General features: G+C 47.4%; 1 protein-coding gene and 1 pseudogene across 1 annotated transcript in view; both read left to right on the plus strand.

Moving 5' to 3' along the window:
- LOC144790982 (putative G-protein coupled receptor 148) overlaps positions 1-17,916 on the plus strand; it is a 263,141-nt gene that overhangs the window by 97,204 nt on the left and 148,021 nt on the right. The window lies entirely within an intron of this gene.
- Positions 7,981-8,632, plus strand: LOC144790981 (GTP-binding nuclear protein Ran-like; annotated as a pseudogene).

Genomic DNA, 17,916 nt, shown 5'->3' on the forward strand with positions numbered 1-17,916 from the left:
GCGTGTATGGCCTCGACATAACCTCCTACTTCAACCGCGGGTGTCTACCCCCCCACACTAAGCGAGTGAGCTCAGATTGAAGTTGGTGGAAGAAATAACGTCCCGGAAAGAAGGGGATATTTAAAAATAAATACAGTAGCTGTGGCAGTACCACCATTTTGATCAGGGAGATCCTGCCCGCCATAGAGAGAGGGAGCGCAATCCACCTAGTGATTTTGTCAGTGAGGCGGGATATAACAGTGCCATAGTTGAGCCTCATAAGTTATTCCCTGTCTTTGGAGATGCGAATTCCCAAATATTTAAGTTCATCGTCGCACCAAGTTATAGTATAGTCCATGGGAAATCTAGCAGTCGCGGGCGTCAGAGGGAACAAGTACGATTTGTTCCAGTTGATATGTATCCCAGACAGCCTGCCAAAAAGTATAAATTCTCGAAGCACAGGGTTCAAGTTGGCCTGTGGGTCTCGGATATAAAGTGTTATGTCATCTGCGTACATTGACACTAAAATTTGTCTCAATGGGCACTGCAGTCCTTTGTCATTATGATGTTGCCGTAATTTGGCAGCGAGTGGCTCGACTGCCAAAGCGAAAAGCAGAGGCGATAGGGAACATCCCTGCCTAGTGCCTCTCGTAATATGTATATCTTGGGACAGTTTTCCGTTGATAAGAACCTTAGCAACCGGCGCTTCATAGAGCAGCTAAATCCAGGAGAGGAAAACTGGGGGGAATCCCATACGTGCCATTATTGCCAGTATGTAGTCCCATTCCAATGAATCGAATGCCTTGGTGGCATCTAAAAAGATAGCTGCAAGAGGCAGCTCCTCCGATACATTATTCATGACAGAAAAAAAGTCCGCAAATTATGGGACGTAGCCCTGCCAGGGACAAAGCCCGATTGGTCAGGCAGCACGAGGTTGGTCATAAGGAGATTAAGCCTGGTGGCAATAAGTTTAGCCAGTATTTTGACGTCACAGTTAAGAAGTGACAAGGGCCTATATGAGTCTCAACTTGTTGGGGACTTTCCGGGTTTCAACAGGGATGTAATAAGAGCAGTTCTCATAGATGGGGGAAGGTGTCCCACCTCGAGAGCGTCTTCATATATTTCTTTAAGCACTGGGGCCATAAAGTCAATGTATGTTTTGTACAGTTCAACAGGTATCCCGTCTAGTCCAGTGGCCTTACCCGATTGCATGCTCATAATAGCGTCGCGGACCTCGTCAAGTTCAAAGGGGGCAGCCAGAAACCGTCTCTGTGCGTCACTAAGCCATGCTAGCGCAACGTCCTGTAGGTAGTCATGTAGGTCGAGAGCTTCAGTCCGAGAGGTAGAATATAATGTAGTGTAGTGTTGCACAAAGGTGTTCAGTATGCGCGGTGTCTCTGTACACTACCCCGTCTACCCCCTCAAGTTCTAGGATAGTGTTCGGTTGCCGAGTCAGCTTGACCACCGAAGCTAAAGCTTTTCCAGGCCGTTCCCCCTCACTATATCGTCTAGCAGTCCAGTGCTTTCCCCTGAACTTCGCCTCTCTAGCAGCTTCTTCAGTGTATGCTGTGATTTTTTCCCTAATTTTAGCATGGGTGTCCCCGTCTGGGTGTAGGGCAAGAGAGTTTTCAAGTGTCTTGAGTTCTGCTTCAATTTTATTAAGTGTACCTCTGATGCTCTTAAGGACCCCCGATCCCTTAGAGATACAAATCCCACGTAATGTAACCTTGAATGCCTCCCAAACGGTCTCAACCTCCTCTACGGAGTCCTTGTTACGCGCAAAGAATCCCAGCATTTCCTCCCGCAATTCTTCCCGGAAGACAGTGTCTAAAAGGATAATAGGATGCAGTCGCCAGAAAGAGCTTGAGGGACACATGTCATCTGCAGTCAAGCTAAGACGAACCGGTGCATGGTCCGAATATGTTCTAGCTAAGTGTGTCACGTTTGATATCGCCGGGCAGAGGGCCCTGGAGAGCAGCAGATAGTCTATGCGGGCCCATGTTGCTGCATGTGCGGTGTAGTGGGTACCCTTCAGCGTAGTAGGGTGTACATGTCTCCAGGTATCAGTGAGGTTGTAATCTTCTAATATGTCATGCATCGCAGTACGAGCTTTGGTGTAATGGTGGGGGGATGGATTGGACCTGTCCACCTGGGGGTTAAGTGACATGTTAAAATCACCGCCTCATATTATATTATCAGGCCCAGAATCCACTACTGCCGCCCATACCTCTGCAAAAAATTGGGGATCGTCTATATTCGGACCGTAACAGCAGACAAGGGTGATCGATACATGGCCCAATCTCCCCCACATCATACAATATCGTCCACATGCACTGCTTTTTTGGCCTACTAGTGTGAACGGAGCGCCTCGCTTAATAAGGATCGCTGTACCCCTAGCATATGTAGAATAGGAGGAGAAGAGAGCGTGGGAAGCCCATTTACAAGCAAATGTCGGAGTACCGTGTGGCTTAAGGTGTGTTTCTTGCAGAAAAGCAAAATGTATATTATGCCTATCTAGGTATGATAACACTTGTCTCCTTTTCCTCGGATCCACCAGCCCCCGGACGTTCCAGGTCATGAAATTTAAACTAGAGCTCGATTTTCGTTGCATATCAGCTAGCAAGAGTGATAAATGGGTGCTCGTCGGGACTGCCAAAGGCCCACCATCCACATCATATTTCTATCAACATGTGCCGTTAACTGATCCCCTGCCATATGGCATCGTCCATAACAGTGTGGTGTATAAGGGCAGCCAAGAGTACCAAGCAGAACATCGTCAGACAGCATCATTCCCTAAGCAACAGACACCCAACCTACTCCAACGTCATAACCATTCAGCCCCCCGCCCCAATTCTCTAATAATAGAGCATTCGAACACTGTACGTTGTGTCCCATCCCCCCCACCCCCACCCACTGCAGCAACCCAAACTTGCCAGAATAATCCCCCCCACCCCCACCCAAAGAACTCCCTTGGGGTAAAAACAGTCCTCGGTAGTCATTTCGTAACATAGGGGTATGCCCATCAGGGGAAACAGATAGAGAGCGCACAGCCACTTCTCCCCCCTCCTGCCGTAGGCTCTGGGCTACCATCGGAGACGGCTAGGGAGGGATAGTGGTCCCTGGCATACATTACCGCTGGATGAGAGGCACAAGGCCCCCGAAGGTGAGCGTCCAATGTCCCCAGACAGACTGCCGCATATAGGCAGCATGGTCGCCCATTCATGAAGAAGAGCAAATGTCATTCTGCCATCGGTGTCAGGCTTCATCATCAGTTTCTGGCGGATTGTCTTAACGTGCAGCTTCTCCACCGCTACCTCCTCGCTGCGCCTTTTTGATAGATTTTAGATATTCTTCCACCTGCTGAGGTTTAGTGAAAAACCGTTGCTTCCCTTGATGAGTAACACGAAGTTTCGCAGGATACAATAAAGCATAGTCGATCTGTGCCGCACGTAGTTTCTGCTTGACTTCCAAGAATTTCCGTCGCTCCTCCTGGACTAGCGCCGTAAAATCGGGGAAGATAGAGAACGCCACTCCGTTAAAGGTCAAGTTTTGTCGGGTGCGGGCAGCACGTAGGGCCACATCACGGTTGCGGTAATTTAAGAGGCGTGCTATGATGGGCCGTGGCGGTGTTCCAGGTTTGGGTACAGGAGCCAGCGATCTGTGTGCCCGTTCGACGATAAATTGCGCAGAGAAGGCGTCAGCTCCAATGGACGTTAGGAGCAGCTTTTCTACATATTCTTCCATCCGCCCCGTGTCTGTGGATTCTGGAATACCCGTGACGCGGATGTTATTGCGTCTACTACGGGCTTCCAAGTCCTCGTTCTTTGCAGCGATGATTCGCAGTAGGTTATCCATCCGGGCAAGCTGAGTCGTGTGAGCAGCAGTGGTGTCGTCGTTATCCGAAATCCTCCTCTCGGTTGCCGTAAGTCGTTCCTCATGTTGGTCTACTTTGTGTACCAAAGCATCCATTCAGGATGTAAGTCTGTCAACTTTATCAACCACTGTGGCAAATCCTTGCCACATCTCCTGTAGTATTTGTTGCATATCTAGGTCACCAGGAAGGGTGTCAGAGCAGGTAGCACCTCCACCATTCGTTTTTGGATCAGGCGTGGCAGTCTTCGGCTTATTTTTGTGGGATGCGTCAAAGGTGAGTTTTGTTTGTCGGTTGTCCTGTCTCACCATGGTGCCCTTTGGTGGCACCGGGCTCCGCTGGGCCACCAAGACACAAGCCGTTCGTCGTATCTGAGGTTGCACGTGTGTAGCACAGTGGGGGAGGGCTGCTGTGCCACTCTGCGATAGCGAGTGAGTCCCACTGCGGCCTGTCCTTGTATGTGGGGGAGACGTCGCTATTCACAAGCAGCTGTACACGTCGAACCTGACCGTCAGTACAGGACCAGCAACCCAGAGCAGATATATTCTTGAGGTCCAGTAACCACAACAGGCACACTTCAGATGAGTGCAGCACGTGTCTGCAGGAGGGCAGTGGTGGAGATCTTGTGTAGCTCTAGCCAGAGGGACACTCCGCGCCCCTCAGGCCGCCGACGAGCAGCGGGAGGCTTGAGGCAGTACGACGTGCAACGCAAGTCCACACCTGCCAATCCGAGTAGGCATACGCACCAGCGCGCCGCGGTAAGTTCAGCCTCAGCACGTTGCCCCAGCTGTGCAGATATTTGTGTCCTCCCCCGAAGTAAAATCCAGCCCAACACTCAGTCCCAGAGAGAGAGCAACAGGACGGGCCAGTGAATATCGGGATGTGGCAGGCGGGGGAGGGGAGGAGGTCCAGCACTCACCGGCCGGAGCTTGCAGGCCGCTATCCCGACGTTCCGCAACAGTCTCTTATCTCCCTGGCGGGGGTGGGGGGGCACAGCAGCCGTATCGTAGCAGGCGCGGCACGCGCCGGAGGATCACCGGCCAAGATCAGCGTCCTGGGCCTGTCGCCTCGTGGGAAGCCTTGGATTTTCCCAGCGCCTCAACCCGAGGCTCGTAGCAGCAGGGGCTCCGGCGGCGTCCTCGGAGAAAAGTTCCGTGCCGTTTTTCTCAGGCACATTCGCTCACAGCCACATCAAACTCCGGTCGAGTCTGGAGGGGGACATCAGCGACCCAACGGTGTGATTTGGACGGATTTAGTGTCAAGCAAGTGAGGATAATGAGCGGATTAAGGAGCCAGGGAACAGGAGCCTCACCAAAAGGCGGCCATGCTGTGTGCGCGCCCTCTAGCGCCCCCCGCACTTTAGAATTTTGTATTTTTTTCTTCATTTTTTACTGAAGCATTTTTGCCTCCTAATTGTTTGGCGTTTTAATTGTTTTTGGAAACCTGTAATTTTCAATGGAGAGCCTCAGCAATAACATCTCATTGCTTTTTGTTATTTGATGCAGAGCATAAGGAAAATACACCGTGGAACAGATTTACTAAAGCTTGATGCAACGTAAAACAGTAAGGGAAGTTGCTGCACTACGTTGCGTCAAAGGGAGCGAGCAGAAATGCGCAATTTCTGCTAAGATATAGCGCAGTTCTGCTCTCTCAGAACACTGGTGCACTTTTGGTTGCTTAGAGTGAATGCAGACACCCTTGCGACTCAACACAAGGGTGCCTGCGTTGTGGTCAGAATACTTTTTGTACAGGAAGTGATAAAAACCATTCTTAGAGGACTATTCCTCTTTGCATGTTTGCATGCTAAGAGGAAGTAACAGGGAGAAATAAAGATATTTCTCCTTTTTTAGCCAGCCTCTGGAAAGTGCACCATTTTGATGCAAATCCAAGTTTACTGACTTTAGTGAATATGGATGTGTCAAACAACATGGGCGGATGCATAGGAATGCCTATGCTCCACCCATGGTTTGCCTACCTGATGCAGGGCAACATAAGCATTAAATACTTCAAAGGAGACCCTTCACTAAGAGTCCATGGGCCACATGTGCAAAGGCTTTTTGTGGTTGCAAACGGGCTGAATCACAGAAATTGTCCATTTACTTTTTTAGATGTACAAAGCCCTATTTGCGATTCAGTAACCTATTATCGAATCGCAAATTGAGTTTGTGATTCAATATTAGGGTTTAGGGTATCCCTTCCTAAGACTGAATCTAAGTAGTATGTGGGAATGTTTTGCGACTAATATGCCATTGTAAACATTCACATTTTACTGCCTACTTCAAGTACGTGGTAATCCATTCGCAAATGGGAAGAGGTCCGTAAGGGACCGCGTCTCTTTTGTGAATGTTTGTAAAAACATTTGTAAGAACAGGCAGTAGTCACAAGGGCCACTGCTGAATCTTAATAAATGAAAAGAAAACATTTTTTTTTTAACTCACCCCATTATTCTCTAAGGAAAATGGGCTGCATTAAAAAAATGATGGATTTATTTAAAAGCAATCACAGACATGGTGGTCTGCTGACCCAAGCGGGCCACCATCCCTATGATTTTAACGATTCCCAGTGGGTCGTAAACCAAGACCTACCTCATTAATATTCATGAAGTAGGTCTACTTAAGACCCACTGAGAAATGCAAAATGTGTCAAAGACACATTTGTACATTGGTGTTTGGATTATCAAATAACAATTTGCAAAAATGTGCTATTTGGTCATCGCAAACTATTACCTTTCACATGTGGCTTCATATTCTTAGCCTCATAAAATTGCTTTTATTCAATTTACATCCAAAAGTAAAGTCTTGAGGTTAAATCCAAAGCCATTGTCAAAACACAACCTGTATGTTTCCTGTCTCTGTCTACAACAAATGGTTACGGCACTTTGACAGCTTCACTTGGTATTTTGTCCCCCCTTGAAGCAGAGCCACTGCCAGTCTGTGAGCTTGAACTCTGAGAACAAGAATCACTCAAAATGCAAGCACTTTAAACAGCACTTGCATAGGCTCTTATTCGCCTCCATTATCTAACTGGTATGTCAGTTCCTCAAACAGTGCTTGGTAGTTCTAATCATAAGTGCTATTCAGAAGGCACTATTCTGAAGAGTATAATTGAACAGAAAATATTTATTATGTTTTATGGTCCTTAAATTCTTTTTAGTTTTATTTGACTTGCTGCTTCTGAATCTAGTTTTGAGTGATTGTTATCTGCCAGCCTTGTTGGGCCTGCACATGATACTTCATGTGCCTCACATGTTTAAAATGCCATGTCCTCTGCACTTCTTTCAGTATTTGTTCTCTGCCTTCTAAGTGCATTTTTTTAAGTTGTTTGTTTGTTTTTTCGAACAGTTAGAGAATCTGTTTGCTAATTAAGCAACAGAGCCCGCGAAGGCACACAGCTAAGCAAATGAAATTAAGCCTGTTGAGTAGCAAAGAAGCGAGAGTGAGAGGGGAAATGGAGCGGGAGACACTGGATGGCAGAGAGAAGTAAATAGAGGAGGCCTTTGGCAGGTGAATAGGTGGAAGGGAAAACAGTGGTGATGGCGATGCAAAGATGGGGGTTCAGGAACACTGGGAATTGGTCAAAGGGTAAGCAAGAGAGAGGTGGAGGTTAGGCATGAAAAAAAGAGTGGGAGAAAGGAAAGGGTAGCTAAAGTGGAGAAAATGTAGATTTTGCTGAAGTTGAAGACGAGAAAGTGGACCAGAAGTGGGGGTTTACGAAAGGTGAAATTACTATGGATTTCTAGAGGTTGGAACAAGAGATAGGATAGAAGTGGACCGGATAGATGTGTCCCAAGTAAAGCAATAGAGAGGGGGAGATGAAAGGAGTGATGGATGGAGAAAATGGGGAATGTTCAGTACATTAGAAAAGTGTCAGAGTCAACAAGGGATGAGGTCAGAGAAACAGTACTATAGAGAGAATAAGAGATGGTGAAAGAATGGAGAGAGACTCAGGGTGAAGGTGAGGCAATGAGTACGAGGGGGAAGGTGAGGCTGACTAAGTGGAAAATGAGAGTTCAGAAAGATGTGCAGTTGTTGCAGAGGACGAAAGTGGGGAAAAGAAGAAGTTGAGTGACACAGGGGCTGAGAGGAAGCACTATTATGGGTTAAGACTCATCTGGATAATCCCTGCACACCATGGCTTCTCAGGAAGACCCCCAGGTCCATTTCAAGCTCGTTTTAGTTGGGGATGACGGTACTGGCAAGACCACATTCCTGAAGCTCCACTTGACTGGCTAATTTGAACAATGATATGTTGCAGCACTTGGTGTTGCAGTCCACCCTCTAGTTTTTCATACAAACAGAGGTCCTATCAAATTCAATGTTTGGGACACTGCTGGGTAGGAGAATTTTGGCGGCCTTTGAAATGGCTATTACATTTAAGCTCAGAGTGCATTTTATCATATTTAACGTCACATCAAGAGTCCCATACAAAAAGTTCCCAATTGGCATCAAAGACTTGGTACGAGTGTGTCAGCAAATTCCCATTGTGTTGTGTGGCAACAAATTGGATATTAAAGATTGACAAGTGAAGGCAAAGTCCATAGTCTTCCACAGGAAGGAGAACCTCCAGTACTACGATATTTCTGCACAACGTAATTACAACTTTGAGAAGCCCTCCATTTGGCTTGCAAGAAAGCTAATAGTCGATTTCAATTTGCAGTTTGTAGCAATGCCTGCTCTTGCACCACCTGAAGGTGCTATGGACCCAGCATTGGCAGCACAATATCAGCAAGATCTACAGATTGCCCAAAGCACTGCATTGTCAGATGAGGATTTTGATCTGTGAAAGAGTGAAGCTGGAGCCCAGCGTCAGAAGTCTAGTTTTATTGGCAACTGTTCTGTGATGTCGATGGTGCAGTGTGCTTGCCACTTTATTATCAAGCTGCGCAGAACATGTGCCTAAATCTTTGAGATGCGGAAGGAGATGAATGGGCTTCGGAGTGGATGTTGTAGTAAAAATGAATTCCTACATATTTTCGATCTGCAAATTTAACTGTTTGAGTGAATCTACCATTTGAATTATAAGAAAGGCTCAGAGTCGTTGTTGTCTCTTTGAAGGTTTTGATTTTATTTTGTTCTTGTATCAATTTTTCTCCATTGTACACTTTTTCATCAGGTAGTTATACACGTATATTGTTAGTATGCTGTGGGCAGCCGATACATGTTTTGCTCCCTAAACATCTCGATAGCCTGGGGCTTTTTCAAGGCTAATTTAGATAAAGATTATATTTCTGCAAGTGCTTTTCTTCGCATCCATAAGGTTCGATTAAGTCGTTATAATTCTTGATACAATTCAGTAGCGGAAGGATTCATTCCACAACTCCTCCCTGAACTCAATCTTTGAATGTGAAGAAAAGCACTTGGAGAAATATAATCCTTAACTAAATGAGCCTTGGAAAATGCCCCAGGCTATCGAGCCGTTTAGGGGACAAAACATTTGTCGGCTGCCCACAGCATACCAACAATATATGTGTATATTTTACCTGATGAAAAAGTGAATGGTAGAGATAAAGTGATACAACCACAAAATAAAATCTAAAACTTCCAAGAATCAACAATTCCGCGCATTTCTATTAAGTCAAAGGGGAGATTCACTCAATCTTCTTCTACAGGTTTATCAACACAGAGGTTAAGTAGGTTGAACTCCCAGGAAGTGGACTACACCCCCATACGCTTCATTCTCCAGGACTATGGGTATTTTCCAACAGGAAGAGAGTGCTGGACCTTGAGGCACACAGTCTCTAATATTTAGCTGTCTTGCTCTGCAATTACTTTATCCCTCAAGTTTCACATCTAATTTAAAGACTACTACAATCACATCACATTCAATGGTGAACCATGTTACTGTTGTTCCCGTTCCTTTTAGTTGAGACCATAAGAAGGATGTATTTCAAATACCCAAGCAAGTCAACTTTTATGCACAGTTGTAAAGCATCATTTATTTTAAGAGGCACGCATCGTGAGATCTGTTGCTAGGTACCCTTCAGACCGGTTCTGTTTGTTTTCATTAAGCTAGTTTGCTATTATTTCCCAATTAAACGGTACTGGAGCATCAAGCATGTATGTTAGACATTTGAAAAGACTATCTCTTGTAAGAAGCGAAGATGGGTGAGTTTATGAAACTTTTGCCGATTGAATTGTGCTCATGTTTCTTTTTTCTCACTTGTATGTGGCTAGTGCAGACATTACAATTTCATTTTAAAAGTAGATGACCATTAGTCAGTCGCAATGGCCAATCTGACATATTTTTGCCATACTGTCTCAACTGATTGCTGTTGCTCTAATTTACTGACTTGATTATAAATGGGAATACTATTCTTGGAGCTACAAATGAAGTAGACTTCAACTGATACTTAACCTTCTTAAATTAAAGCAACGGGACACAGCTGCTTATTGACACTGGTTTATGCTGACAAGCCTTTACATATTTTGGAGATGGCTTGTAAAGTATTATACATTCAGACAATTTCTGCTCCTTGCTTATTTTTGATCGAAAACGGCGAGTATAGACAGGAATATATTTTGCAATGCTTAAGTTGCATCATTGGGGTGATAAATAAAAGGCAGCAAAATGAAAGAGAGTGAAGAACTATGTGATATTTGGTCATTCCAACTTGGCCAGCATATTTTCCGCTGTTGTACACTATTTAAAAATGTTTTAACCGATGCTGCATCATCTCAATCCAGCATCTCAAAATACTCTCTGATACTGTCAATATATGTGGGAATACTTTCGATAGGATTTGAATGACGTATATTTGCTTACAGAGGATTTAATTTGTAACTGCTTGACATTTTCCCAAACCTTTGTGTGATGTAATTAGCCTAAGGTCAGATGCCTCACTTCCTGTAATTGCTACACGTAAAATGTTGCGCGATGTCACTTCCTGTGGTGTCACTAGGTCAAAGGTCTTTTGATGTCACTTCCTGAGACATCATCTCGGAGTCAAAGGGTATGTGATGTCACTTATGCACGCTAACCCAGTCATTTTGCTGAATTGACGCTCATGACTTGACACTTTGAAATAGTTCATTAGTTTTCTCTAAGAAATAATTATAATATTGGAATTGATTTATTCGACATTCTGCAATTTTAAAACTTACCCATGACAATTTACACTTTAACCTTTGTTCATGGGAAAAAAGTTGTGCAGGAAATGCGGTTTGGTGTTTGTAGGACTGATGCCATTGAAGAAGGGAACTGCGTTCCCGAAACGCATCTGGCAAGACTGACATTATTTGATGAGATCGCCATGGCCCTTTGCCTGCAAGGTAGCTGCCATCATTAAATATTGAAGATTTATACGCACCTGTTGGCATCTCTCTTTGGGGCTAACCTTTTTTTGGATATGGAGCGGCTGAGCCCAGCTGCAAGAGATGCCCACCGCGAGGAAGCGGGCCCGTGATGGTGCCATTGTGGTTTCATCTGTACAATGGGAGTCTGCGTCCGAGATGGCAGCTGGTTAACACGGCAGACAAAGAAATGTAATTTTCATTGACCCACTAGGGTAACAAACATTTTTATTGACTGCACACCAAAAAAACTCACAGTAGGTTAATTATTCCTGCACTACCAGGAGCAGAACGCCATGGGATTGGCCCCGCCCACTGGGGGCACGTTCCTGGGAATAAAGCTGTGCGGGAAATGCGGTTTGGTGTTTGTAGGACTGATCCCTTTGAAGAAGCATGGTCTTGGACTGCCGGCCACCTCCCCCCTTGAACACTGACCGAATTACCCAATTCAACCAGTCAACACATGGGGGTCTTTGGAAGTCAAGGGGGGGTACGGGGCCCCCCCCCTGGCCGTATTTATTAAAATATAAAAACAAATCAAAAATTTTAATCAAATAAACATTTCTGATAATTATTAAAATGCACACTTTTCAGAATATTAGATTGACATCCGTTTCGACATGGTATGATGGGCTAACCTTAACAAATAGCTAATACAGCGTGTCTCCTAACGTAATCTAATCATCCTGAAAATTAAACTGCATTCTAATATTTCCAATACTTTTTAATAACTTTTTAATAACTTTAATAAAGGCCTACGGCAAGGTCGCCAACCGGTGTCAGATCCTTTTACAGCTGCGCTCTCGCGTTGAAGATGCGCATGCGCAACCCAGGGCACGTTACACCCACGTGCGCTCCCCGAACTCCATTTAACCATAACAGGAGGGCCCAGACACTCGCGCACCTTAATGACGTCATAGTGTTGTGAGGGGTGGCTACCAGCCTGAGGAAAGCGTAGACTCCCTCCCCCGCACCCTTTAAATTAATGGAGACCATCTCCTGCCCCTCAAGTTCTGAGAGAGACCAAATGGCCCCTCCCGCGGGCGGCCCCTTTCGTGAATGGGTCCGCCCCCCCCGTAAGGACCTTAAAATGCTGCTCACCGATTAATGACCTTACCGCCAGACACACATAATAAATACGACAATGCTATTCTAAAAGGAAAAAAGGCCTAAGGATAAAATTGTTAACACACAGCAAAGCATAACATCTACATATATAATTACTCCTGTAAGCGGGAAAAAGGGGCCTAAGGAAAGAATTGGTTAAAATCACGGCACTGCACCAACGTTTAAATTCTGTACTTCCTTCCAGTACACAGGAAATTCCAGGCCTACTGGATCAAGTCCCCCTTACATCTATGTTCCGGCACATTGACAAAACCTGATACTCACCATTTGCCAAGCCCCAAGGTCTGCTAAATAAGGGATGGAGGGTGGGGAAAATTAAACGGCCCCACGGTGGGGCGAAGAGCGAGCCTGGGGAGCGCGGGCACAAAGAGGCCGCTTCCCGCGCTCCCCAGGCTCTTAACCCCTTCGCCGCCGCGACCCCGCCCCCTCGCCCCGGAAGCACACCAGTACTTCCGGGGCGAGGGGGCGAGGAACGCGGCCCCGAAGGGGACGGGTTGTGGGAGGGGCCGGGCCCCGCCATGCTTGCGTGGGGGCCTATTGGCCCCCCCTTGTATCATGGTCTTGGACTGCCGGCCACCTCCCCCCTTGAACACTGACCGAATTACCCAATTCAACCAGTCAACACATGGGGGTCTTTGGAAGTCAAGGGGGGGTACGGGGCCCCCCCCCTGGCCGTATTTATTAAAATATAAAAACAAATCAAAAATTTTAATCAAATAAACATTTCTGATAATTATTAAAATGCACACTTTTCAGAATATTAGATTGACATCCGTTTCGACATGGTATGATGGGCTAACCTTAACAAATAGCTAATACAGCGTGTCTCCTAACGTAATCTAATCATCCTGAAAATTAAACTGCATTCTAATATTTCCAATACTTTTTAATAACTTTTTAATAACTTTAATAAAGGCCTACGGCAAGGTCGCCAACCGGTGTCAGATCCTTTTACAGCTGCGCTCTCGCGTTGAAGATGCGCATGCGCAACCCAGGGCACGTTACACCCACGTGCGCTCCCCGAACTCCATTTAACCATAACAGGAGGGCCCAGACACTCGCGCACCTTAATGACGTCATAGTGTTGTGAGGGGTGGCTACCAGCCTGAGGAAAGCATAGACTCCCTCCCCCGCACCCTTTAAATTAATGGAGACCATCTCCTGCCCCTGAAGTTCTGAGAGAGACCAAATGGCCCCTCCCGCGGGCGGCCCCTTTCGTGAATGGGTCCGCCCCCCCCGTAAGGACCTTAAAATGCTGCTCACCGATTAATGACCTTACCGCCACAGGCCAGGTAGTTAACCGACTATCTGGCCCCCCCCCAGAACACCCCCCTTCTAGAAAGGTCATACTCTCCCTGCAAAAACTTCCACCCATGCCACGATGTTTCTTATAAAAAGGGCATTCCCCTCCTCAGTTAAGTGAACCCCGTCCCGCAGGTAGAAGTGTTCCCCCCAAATGCAACCATGAGGGATGGTCTGTAAGACCGGAGTCCTAAATAGCCTGTCCAGCTTGTTGTTGACCCTCTTTAACGAGCTGTTCAACGCGCTGACTGAGTTTCCCCCCCTCCATTGCATCCTTGGTATCAGTTGTGACCATACTACAACACTACCTGGTAACCGCTTTGCTAGCCAACCCGCTGCAGACACAATTTCTTCAAGGAGGACCCTTCTGCCCAGCCCTGCCAGATCATTCCCCCCTAAATGAATTATTACCGCCGAGGGTGGTGTAGTATGTCGCGCTAGTAAGTCCGACATATAGTCCCTGAACTGATTGAGGCGGAGCCCCCCCCTGCCATGGAAGGAGACCTTGCACCCTCTACTTTCCACCCTTTGTTTGCCTGAACCTGCAAGAAACAGTTGGTTAGCACGTTTGACATATGAATGCCCCACTACCCAAATCACTACGGTCTTCTGTCTGTCCTCCTGGTTCCTCCATGCTGTAGTAGTGTTGCCTTGATGATCCATGGGTAGTTTCCGTCCTGCGTCACAGGCCCGTGAAACTATAAATAACCAGAAAAACAGCAGGTATTAGCAATACTCCACAAGCCGGCAGCTCTCACAACATGTGCAACCGCACGTAGCGTTTATAAGCGCTTGATGACCATCTCCCAATTCTTTGCACACTATTTGTGGTCAAACCCCTGGCTGTTGCTTCCGTGGCTGCCCCTATCCGGAAGGAGTGTGTCCCAAATTCCTTGTGGTTATAACCAGCTTTTGCCATGCTCATGGCTAGTACCCTCTGGAACTGAAATCTGGTAAGAGGAGTCCCGTCCCTATGCATTAGCAGTGACCCCACATGCTCCTGTGCCCGCTGTCTCATCAGTTCCTCCACATGTGTCACCGGGCAGCAGGGATTATTCCTTGCCCGATGTAACGCCAAACTTTGGCCCCTAGCGTCCTGATCAGTTTTAGATTTCCTGATGGTGATCCACATAGTGTCGCCCCTTATGCTGATATCCTGCAGCTGAAGGCCGCCTATCTTATCACCTTTGTTGGCCGCCACGAGTTCACCTACCCTGAATGCCCCATAGAAGGCTAAAGAGAAAGCAGCTTTAAATAGGCCCACCTCAGATGTAGAGCTACATGTATCCGGCAGCGCGAGGAGAACAGCTGATAGACGTTCAAAACCTATGGGTTTCCTAGTATCTATGGAGGGTGGCTGCATGCGCCGCCATCCTTTTAATGCCCTCTGGGCCTGGAAGCTGTGTGTAGGGTCCCTGCCCCCTCGTGCCCGTGCGAAAAAGGAGATAGCGGCCTTATGCCTGTTGGCTGTTGCCACCGTGCGCCCTTCCTTGTGTAGGCTGCCTAAGTACCCATTGAAACTAGCCTCCATAGTCCAACTACTCTCCCAGCCCTGTCCCAGAAAGTGACAGTAAGACCTGAACGCCCCTTCGTATGCCGTCCTGGTCTTGGGTGCTAGGCTGGCTGCCACGAGGTCATGTAGTTGGGGGCACCAATTTGCCAAAGAATCGCCGGGAATTGAGCTGGCGCTGTCTCTGCCTCCGGCAAGTGATCCCTGAACACCTGCATCTTAAAGCGAGAAAGGGCATCAGCTGCATTGTTTAACACCCCTGGGACATGTTTTGCTCTGAAGAGTACATTCCTTGTCATGCAACACAGCACAATCTCTTTGATCAAGCGTAAAATGAGTGGACACCTTGCAGCTTGTTGGTTGATGCATTCAACCACTGACATATTGTCTGACCAGAATATTACCGATCTGTTGGCCAGCTCCTCGGGCCAGACTTTCAGTGCCACCCAGATTGGGAAGAGCTCGAGGAAACCAATGTTCACAGTCAGCCCGCTCTCCTCCCACCAGGCGGGCCACTTCTGCGCCACCCATTTCTTGCCAAGGATGGCACCAAACCCAACACTGCCCGCCGCATCGGCCCATAAACCCATGTCCTCCGAAGACACCGTGGGTGCACCCCACAGCACTCTTCCATTGAAATCCGCCAGGAATGCCATCCATATCCGCATGTCCTGGCGCACCTCAGCAGACAGCCGTGTCCGGTGATGTTTTTCACGAAGACCCCTCATGGCCTGTGCAATTGAGCGTGAAAATGGGCGAGCCATAGGAATTACCCTCAACGCAAAATTCAACTGTCCCACTGTCTGCTGCAACAGCCCTAAATTCACTTTCTTTGCTTGTAAGCACAGTCCCAGAGTCTGTTTGAATTTTTGGATTTTTTCTGCTGGTAATCTAAAACAACCCTCAACAGAATCCAGTTCAATGCCTAAAAATTCCAGGCATGTCACTGGTCCAACTGTCTTCCCCTGTGCCAACGGGACCCCGAAAGAGCGCATGAGCACGCAAAATTCCTGCAATGCTGACGCACACTCCCGTGAACCCGCCGGGCCCAGAAAAAGAAAGTCATCCAGGTAGTGCATCACCCACTGGTGACCCGTATGTTGTCTTAATGCCCATTCCAAAAAGGAGCTAAACTGTTCAAAATAAGCACATGATATTGAGCAACCCATGGGCATACACTTATCCATGTAGTACTTCCCCTTAAAGGAGAAACCCAGCAGGTGCTGGTCCTCTGGGTGAACCGGGAGTAGTCTAAAGGCTGACTCAATGTCTGACTTAGCCATCAGTGTACCCGCGCCCAAACTCCTCAGCATGCCCGCAGCCTGATCAAAGGACGCATACCTCACAGAGCAAATTGTATCATCAATAGCATCATTCAATGATGTCCCCCTTGGTGCGGACAAGTTGTGGATGAGCCTAAATTCCCCTTGTTCTTTCTTAGGCACCACCCCCAGAGGAGAGCACACAAAATTCTGCGTGGGAATAACGTGAAATGGTCCCGCTACCCTCCCCAAACGCACTTCTTTAGCTATTTTTGTTGACACCACTGTTGGATTGGCAAGGACTGATAGCTGATTCTTACACTGTGGTCTCCCGACATACCCCCCAGCAGGAATTCGAAAACCATGTGTGAAACCCTCTTGCAATAATCTAGCCGATGTGTGATTCGGGTACCTGTTCAACCAGGGGATCAATGCTGACAAGTGAATGGGTGAATGTGCAATTAGAGGGTGGATCTTACTATTCAGGTTTCCTCCTACCCCTGTGTCCTGCACCACTATTTTTATTTCGGCATGTTGTTTCGGGGTGGGACGGGTGACCACATACGCTGCATGCGTGCCTGAACTTACAGGTACCTGGTGCCCTGTTGCATGTCCGCTTATTGAAATCCCAACATACCCCCTTAGCCCCTCCATTTGCTCTCTGCTTTTGGGCCGTCTCCCCTCCCGGCGCTGATCGAAAGGGCTGTTGAAACGGCTGCTGCTGTCTTGGGAAATAACCTCTACCCGCATTTGTGCTTGTGCTCGCCCCCTGACCCTTCTCGAATTGATTGTGCCATGAGATAGAATCCACCTTGTCCCATGATAAAGTTTTATCAAATTCTTTGGACTTTCTGAAAGCGACATCATATTCCTTCCATACATCCCCTGCATGATTCTCATGGAACATTGTTATCCTACTTTGATAGCAGTTCATGGCTGGCTGCATTCCCTTAAAACGTTCGCCCATTACTGCGCCGAACACTGCAAAAGCCCTCAGCCAGTTGATGAGGTTTTCTTCTACCCTAAACTTGTACAACTTCGCTCTCCATTCACTGGGCAACCACATTTCCTTCTGTGATTTTGCATATTCCCATTCCCTGTTATCTATCAGCAATGAAAACATGTTCACATACTTGTCAGCCCATATCATTTCCTTTACACTCTGTGACACATGCTGTGCTAAGCACTCACCCCTAGAGGGCAATGTTCCTTCGCCCAGCAAAGGAAGGGCAATCTCCTTACCATTCCCATTGTCGTTGGGTAAAGTTGCCTCCGCGGTCTTGGCACCGCCTCCATCATTCGCTGGACCTGTTTGGGGAGAAACCGGTGCAGGCGGCGTTGCTCCCCTACCACTAGCCAACAATATCTGAGTCACCAACGCTTGTTGCTCCGTTGTCAGGGCAGTATTGACCGGCAACGCACCCCCCCCTAACCAAGGGAGAATAGCCGCCACCTGAGCTGCTAGGTCTATTGGCACCGGCCCTGGCGGAGGAATGGGAGTAGGGCCCGCACCTAGGGGCACCGGAGCCTGTGGTGGCGCGACGGGTGGCACTGGTGCCGCCGCCGGTATTACTG

This window comes from Lissotriton helveticus, chromosome 11 (genome assembly GCF_964261635.1).
Source record: "Lissotriton helveticus chromosome 11, aLisHel1.1, whole genome shotgun sequence".
Taxonomy (NCBI): Eukaryota; Metazoa; Chordata; class Amphibia; order Caudata; family Salamandridae; genus Lissotriton; species Lissotriton helveticus.